General features: G+C 42.4%; 1 protein-coding gene across 2 annotated transcripts in view; it reads right to left on the bottom strand.

The window, feature by feature from the left end:
- LOC123127583 (ATP synthase subunit 9, mitochondrial-like) overlaps window positions 1-8,275 on the bottom strand; it is a 20,726-nt gene that overhangs the window by 2,756 nt on the left and 9,695 nt on the right. The gene's annotated exons all lie outside the window — the stretch shown is intronic.

Below are 8,275 nucleotides of genomic sequence, written 5' to 3' on the forward strand. Positions count from 1 at the left end.
TTGTAAATAAATAGGTTTGTAAGTGCCTAGCTGAGTAATAAGATAAGTACCTTTCCTAATAATCCAAAACCTTTCATCTTCTCTTTCTAGATATAGCAGCCTACCCATATTGATAGTGAAATTATTGATCTCCTCTTTCGGATAGCCCATTTTGAATAAGTGTTATGGGTAAGGGCTTGACCTACCAGTTGAATGGAATCTACCGTTCTTTATGCTCTCGCTAGCTTTGAACTTGTTTGTACCAGTAATCAAACCCAGAATCTCATTTCCCATTGCTTTCATCGCATAGAGCCTGATGCCGCATCCACAGGCCTATTTAGTAAGTGGGGTGTATCCTTGGTGACACTTGAGAAATAATCCTATACTTCCAATAACCCACTACTTCCTCCACGGATGGTACATGGCAGGCATCTGCCGGAACTAGAGGCGAGCACTTTTCAATCAATTATGAGAGGCATTTGCTTCTCTGATCTTTAATAAGCGAAGCAACGAGCCTAGTAGGGGAAATACCTTCCTCAGGAATGTCATCAAAGCCAGGTTCTCCAATCGTAAAAGGGAATATTCCATGGCACAAGGGTTGTTTTTAGGTGCTGTCCTCGGCAGACCACCACAAAAGGTCCGAATCAGGCGAAACTTCTTTTGCTGCCAGCGAGAAGTAGTGACAAGAACTCCTCCTCTGTTCAATATCAGCCTGGTTTAGGTCTAGGTCATAATGCATTTTCTGATACCTTCCTTTGTCCATAGATCAGCGTTATGCTTCTGTCCCATGATGAAGAAGGATAGAAGAATGGTAAGATAGGATCGTATTAGTGAGCCGTGGGAAAAGAGTTTTTTCGTACCTTGATTGGACCCACCCAAAAGCAACAGGAATCCCTTTCTCCTCCTATAAGGAAATCTCGTCGTTTCACTCTTCTTCAAGTACCATCGGATTAGTCAACTCAAACATTGAGAGATTACTATAGAACCAAGGCGACTTTGAGGCTGGCTCCACTCTCCAAATAGAGCGGTTACTTTGTTGACGACAAGAACCCCATTTCCACTAGCCAAAGAGCAATTCATTTCTTCGACTCGATGCCTCCTCATTTGCTCCCATTCCCATATTAATAAAAGAATTAGGGAAATGTGAGGGAAAAGAATGCCAAAAGCATTTAGAGATTTGACTGGGATTCGTTCTGGCTCAGATGGCGAGGGATTGCTATAACTATTTTTAGAAGCATTAATGAGATCTCTTTTTTTCACAAAGTGATATGGAAAATCATGCAGAAGAACCTATATGTAAAAATAATTCCAGATTCCCATCATACATTACCAAACTTCCAAATAAGAATAAGCTAAAAATGGATAAATACCTTAAGGAACTGGAAGCAGACCTTGATTATAAAGGGCAACCTCCTAAACCATCAGTATTCCTTGTAGGTGACATTGAAACCATTCCGTTGTTGGATTGGAACTATGTTCCTGCGGAGATAATAGAATCCAAAATCTTCCCCACCACCACGCTTATGCAGCCGCCTTTATGACTGTCAATTCAGACAAGAAACTATCAAAGATTTATATTAATCATTATAGTTCCCACGAATACATAAATACGCACCCATCATTTTATGATCGAAGTGATTGTGTACTCCAAGCATTCATAAATGGAATACTTTCTGTTGTAAGCAAACAAAGAAAGTCACTAATTATTTACTTTCATAACATGAGTCGATTCGATGGTATTCTGATGACCAAACATCTTAGTAAGTTTCACCCCGACTTGAAAGTGGATACTGTAATGCGAAATGGTATTATGTACGAGGTTGCTGTTTCTAGACGTGTTCAGGACGGTAGGAATAAATCACGTCTCCTTTTCAAAATGCGGTGTTCGTTGTTGATTCTCCCTGATTCGTTAGCAAACTTAGCTAAACAATTGTGTTAGGAATAAGAAAGCGATGTCGGCGGAAGAAATACGAAGAAACCTATCACACTTTTGTAGTATAGACGCGGTGCACCTGATTTTATAGGCATCAGAATGGGTTTATCTTGGAAGATCTTGACTTCTCCGTGCCTTCTGCCTCCGACACATCATATCTCCTATGCCGACCTCATACTTTTGATCACTTCTTCCTTACGAATTGTATCTATTACGAATTGTGTCTATTTAAGCTTTTTCTCGATTGATATTCATTTTTTTCATCTATCTCATGAAATTTCCCTTCTATTAAGCGATAAAGAGCAATTGACGAAGTCAGCAGGAAGTCCGTCAGATGACGATATGGATCAAAGGAATCCTCCTATCTTCGACTGAACACCCTTTTACTGGGATTTCGCATTCCTATTCCGATTGGCAGAAGCCTTTCTTTCTGTTTGTGCCGCCCTATGGCGATTTCTTACTCAACATTTGCACTTTCTTACCAACTCTTGTACAAGTTAGGTTCAGGGTTGTTCTGACGATTAAGATTTCTCTGTTTGACAGTTTTTACCTTCAACAACCTTTGTTGCATCACTTCTCGATAGCTTTAGTGCTCGGAGAGTAAGCATAGCATATTGTCAGCTAGTTATTTATTGATAGCAAACAGCTAGTAGGTCAAGCCGGAGCCTTCACTCACTCAGCTTGGGTCAGCACCGTATCTCTAATTGGCAGAGATGAACTCCAATCCACCCACTTCATTTGTTTCCCAAGGAGGGTCATCAGCGAGTCCGCTCTCCCCAAGGTAGTTAAAAGGCGTAGGTACGCATTCCCCTGCACCAATGTACCGAAGCACTTTACCTTTAATCACTAGATGGGCTCGAGCTAGGGTCCTATTTTCGTTCTCCATGACTTCAAAGCTGCTTCTCTTTATCAATTCTGGACATTTCTATAAACATTGGTACCAGGGGTTCTATGACCAAAAATCTTATACATTTTTTTCTCCTGGCATTTATGTATTTATTATTGTTGTCTAAATGCGATGACTGTCATCAGCAAGTATCCAGTGCCCATAGTCGAAGAACTCCTGGATGTCTGGTGCCTCATGGTTTTCTAAACCCGATCTTAGAGCTGGTTATCACCAGATTCATATAGCAGCTGGCGATGAATTCAAAACAGCCTTCCAGACTCTGGAAGCGCACTACGGGTACAAGGTCATGTCCTTCGGCCTCGCGGGAACACCAACCACCTTCTTGGCAGCCATGAACGCCACTCTCAAACAAACCCCTTCTGCGCAAATGCGCCCTGGTGTTACTTGACGACATTTTAGTCTACAGTGCCTCTCTTGAAGATCACACAATCCACTTGCAATCAGTGCTTGAGTTGTTAAGAAGGGATCAATGGCAAGTCAAACGCTCAAAGTGCTCTTTCGCTCAACGCCAGTTATCCTATTTGGGCCATACTATCAGCCAGCATGGGGTTGCCACTAAAACCCACAAAATTAAGAACATTGCCAACTGGTCTTCTCCGCAATCAGTCAAAGAAGTCCGCAGCTTCTTAGGTTTGGCCGGCTATTACAGGCGCTTCGTTCGCCATTTCGGCATCATTGCAAAGCCACTGACACGTCTCCAGAAGAAACATGGGGAGATCCTGAGCTTTGAGGCAACTAAAGAAACAGGATGCTTTTCAGTTATATTTAAGAACAAAAGAGGAAGACAAAGCAACCCTAGGATTTCTCTGCTCCCAGTTCTTAATTCGAAAAGCTCGACATAAACCCAAGAACGGGTAACCACTGCTAAACCAGGATCTCCATCTCTTTGAATAAAAGCCATCCTTTCCATCGACCAGCCTACGAGCATCTTCGGTACTATAATGAAGGAAGTTGACACTATCCCATTCTATGTAGCAGGGGTAATTCCAGAAACATCCTATCTAAAAATCATTTAGAGATAAGTTTCTATAGAAAGATAAGCGGGTGTACAAATGAACTTTCTTATGATACTATGATACTCAGATACCACTCATTGGATGGGACCGGTGGACCATTGATTGATAAAAAGTAGTAAATAAGCCCTTTTCTCGCAGGTATGAGAGATTGCAGAACCTTGCCTTGAACGCTTGAAGTTCTAAATAAATCTGAAGAGGAAGGCCAATTGTATCATGTCAGCAATGGTACTCTCCTGGGCTATAGACTGTCACCTGCTTCAAGGTATCTTGCTTGTGAAAGCCGAACAAAGAAGAAAAGAACGAAATGGCGGTTCATCAGTAGTCAAAGGTGCAGACTTCATTCTTTGTTTCCTTCATCCTCTACCATTACGTTTTGCTTTTTAGGACTACCTAAAGGAAAGGAATAGAATGATCCATAGTCGTACCTACTTGAGGGCACCGAATGCATACAACTTACGTCAACTTTATATATATATATATATATATATATATATATATATAAAATTATTGATTCCATTCACACCCTTTGGGAACAGGAAACGAAGAACTTGTTGCTTTCTTCTATTTTTGCTGTAGCTGAGGACAACTTAGATTGAAATGATTGACTTGATCTAGGTACATTGTCCAAACGGATAGGTAAAATTACCCAGAGGGAGCCCTAGTTTAAGCATAAAAGGAAGAAGTCGGGTCCGCGCGCTTCCCCTTATCGGCTTGATCTTCTTCTGCCCCTCGGTAGAGTGAGTCTACTTAGTGAAATTTCTTGCTTGTCATATTTAGAATATAAGCATCAGTTACATTTGACGTCCAGCCTTTTTATAGAAGAGAAAGGAAGGTTAAGGGCAAGGGCGCATCATAATATATAAGAAAAACTTGATCTTTGAGGGGAAATTTTTCCAACTAGACCGATAAATGAGAAAAAGTACCAGTCGTACCAAGAACCAAAGGCACCATCTTTCATTGATATATATACCGTATCTTTTAGCTGAAAAATCTATGGATAAGAACCGGCTCTGGGAGGAGGGGTGGAGCGATAGAGCAATGAAAAGCTGGGATCTTTCCTTATCTTCGGTGGTGACGCCTTTTCCTTTTGTATGAGAAAGCGCTACAAAACATCCTTCTCGCGGGTTATCTTCTACTCAAGCAAGCTCTCTCCTATTCTTCATCCACCAACTAGCAGGAACGTAGGAGCACAAGAGGATCATCATCTTCTGAAACGATTGTCTTTCGATCTGCTTTCCAAGAGGTGGTTTCTGACATGACCAGAAAGAGTGGAATTCTTGTTAGGATTGGCATGTCAAGTTGCTTTCTCAGACCCTAACATAAACCACCTTATCCTCACTCAGATTGTTCTTTTGGACTGAGCAGAAGCACGATCTCTATCTGACATTTTCTCTATACCTTCTAATCTCTCAATGGCATTTCCATCTCTCGATTCAATCAATCAAGTAAGTCCGGATGACACTTGTCGTTATTTAGTGTTTCCCCGGCTATTCAGCCATTACTTGCATCTCAGGTTCTTTGTACCCTTTTTTAGTGCCATGCACACTGAGGTTTCTGGCATGACCGAATCTTTTGAGAATATCGCTTATTACGTTAATTTCTTCATCTTGATGTACTCAATCCATTCAAATTCCATAATTCCAATGCTATAATCCCTATATTAAGATGAAGTAAGAAAGCATCAGTCCTCTTATTTTCTGTCTTCTATGAAAGAATGTAGCTCGCTCTTTCAACCCGGGGCCCCCTCTAGGGAATTGTTTGAGTTTTAGCATCGACCCCATTTCCTTTTGATCGTATTACGCTTGACTCGCTGCAAAACATTTCGTTTTCTGCGCCACGCTCGTACGTGGTTTACACTCCTAGCCTTTCATCTGACTTTGCCATCGGGCAATTGTTCGTTTTCAACTGGATTGGATTCTGAACCAAGAAAGATAGGCAACTTTCACTTGAAAGAAAGGAGCTTCAGAACTCTTGTATTCCACCGAATAAGAATAAGAATAAGAGCAAGAAGGGGCTATCTTTGTGAAGGGACCGGCACCAGAAAGTAGATCATATGGCCTTTCTTTTGCCAAAATCAAGTAAAGCACTGGCCCAAGAAATGCAGCAAAGCAAGTCGTCTTTGGTTTGGAGCTAAATTCCCGGATGTATAGGCTTGATCGAGTGCTTTACCTGAAATGGACGATATAAAGTGGGCTCTTTAGCTTGCTCCGACAGAGGTCTCCTTCTCCCTTAGCAGCGAGACCAGTCCCTACCTCTTTTCAATCAATCTTTCATACCGTATGCCTTTTCTACGCCTAAAACAAGTTCATGTCTCTCCTCTCTGAAGTCGGATCTTATTGAAAAGTAGTACGCTTTATTTCGTGGTGTTCATGATCCCATGCTTTCTAGTTCACGCATGGCTTTCTCTAACGAAGCTAATGCCGAATTAAAGACCTTAAACGGAAAGACATAGGAGGTGGTGAAAAACGAAAAAAGAGAAAGAGCTTACAAACTTATCTGAACCCAGTAGCCAGCGGAGCCCTTATTCATGGGTTAGGGACTAGCATTGAAAAAAGTCGGTGACAGCCGAAGAAAAAGTGAAAGGGCAAGTAAATAATCTAAACATGCGGGTAAGCAGCAAAAAAAGAATAAAAGTAACGCGCCCTACCTATTAGTAAAGTAAGGCCTTCCAGAGCCTATCTAACAAAGCCATACACACGGATGAGGACACAGAAATAAATGGACGTCGATCCGGTACTGAAATTGCATAGCAAAAATGCAATATGTTCATACTTGATGAAACGCACATCATCCACTTCATGATTTAAGAACAAGAGAACGAGATATTGACTTTTTTACATCTGTAACTACATTCTCACATTTCTTTTTTGATCTCATGACTTTTTATGTGATCGGAAAACGAATGAGATCAGAAAGATAGGCGGACGACTTGACCATAAGGTCGGATGTTTTCGTGAGCAGTAAGCAGCGGATCTCCCCTTTTGGGGGAAAGCTGGTGGCCCTTTTGGCGTGTTAATTCTTTCGACGGGGCGGCCTTCTTTGTTTGGTAGATCCGGTCGAGGTGGTTTTCGTTTACCAGCGCGTAGGTGGTCTAAGTTCCTATGACCGAGTCTTTCTGGCCCCTGTGAACATATTTTCTTAATGTATTAAAGAGGGCCTCTCTAACCGGTGAAAAGTTGTAGGTGTTCACTAACGGCTATTCCTGGCTTGGCTCCGATAACGCAATTCCGGGAGGAGTCGGTAGTTGGGCACTGGATCCCTTCGGACCTGGAGAACGTGTGACACTGGGTCGGAGTTTGGTGAACCAACAGGTCGCTCCTTTAGTTGAAGTGTCGGGCCCCTTTTTCGTTGCCTAGGTTACACCTTCGGAATACCCCAGACGGGGATTTCTCTCTATTCCCCCCAATCTTCACTTTACGCCATGCCGACTCTCCCTCGTGGAATTAGACCAAGGGTCGAAGACCCATACCATAGGACCCCGTCTCCCGTATCTTATCTCTCGCGCGTAGGAGATCGAGACACAGCCTTAGGGCTATGGGGAAAGTGGATCGATTGCCCTAGAATTACAACTACGTAGAGGGTCTCTACAAGTCTACAAATAAGTTCCAAAAAATTGATCGATAGTAGTCCGGTCGCACCCGAACAATAATATTCCAGAGGGAAATGCACCAAAGATCAAATATTTTGAGCCGGCTTCCGTGGAAAATTCAGACTTTCTTTTTGATGCTACGATCACATAAAAACATAAACTTTGAAGCTCAATAGCTAAATACATGGCAATTAAATCATGAGCCGGGATCATTAAGAGCATACTACGAGTAGGAAGTGGAATTAATACAATGAATTCAGAAGCAACAAACCTCTCTTTTTCGAAAAAAATCGAAACACATCGAAATGGTACCAGCCGTACTTAATAATAGAAGGATTTGGTAGAAATATGTAAGATTGTCCCTCCTAAAAAAATTATTCTAGAATAAATGGGCAATAGTTAGGAGAGGTGCGCCAGCGGCGAGCAGAAGCAAGGTTATTAGATACCGAAGGAAAGCCCGGCCAGAACCACACGTGCAAGTTTCCCAGCATGTGGCTCGTCCGTGATAACTTCTTCGGATTTGCGCGAACTAGCGGACCGATCACTTAGTGGTTAGTACCTCCAGCATGAGCGAACCTTTTCAAAACTGGTTAGGAATGGGCGCCACTATCCCAGCCCGGATCCAGCCAGGTTCTATTGATCATGTCCCCTTCCCAATAGTTGTATCTTGTCTTGGGGCGTCTTTCCTTGGCTTTACTATCAAGCCAGACGCGGCGCCCTTTCGCATTATCATCTACCGCTCTTTCTTTCCTCCCGTCCCTTCACGCATGAAAGATCGTTGTATGTATGTTCGACTTTGGTTGCCGGTGGAATAGAATTGGCGGGAGTATATTATGGCAGGATCAGTCACC

The sequence above is a fragment of the Triticum aestivum genome, chromosome 6A (assembly GCF_018294505.1).
Source record: "Triticum aestivum cultivar Chinese Spring chromosome 6A, IWGSC CS RefSeq v2.1, whole genome shotgun sequence".
NCBI classification, from domain to species: Eukaryota; Viridiplantae; Streptophyta; class Magnoliopsida; order Poales; family Poaceae; genus Triticum; species Triticum aestivum.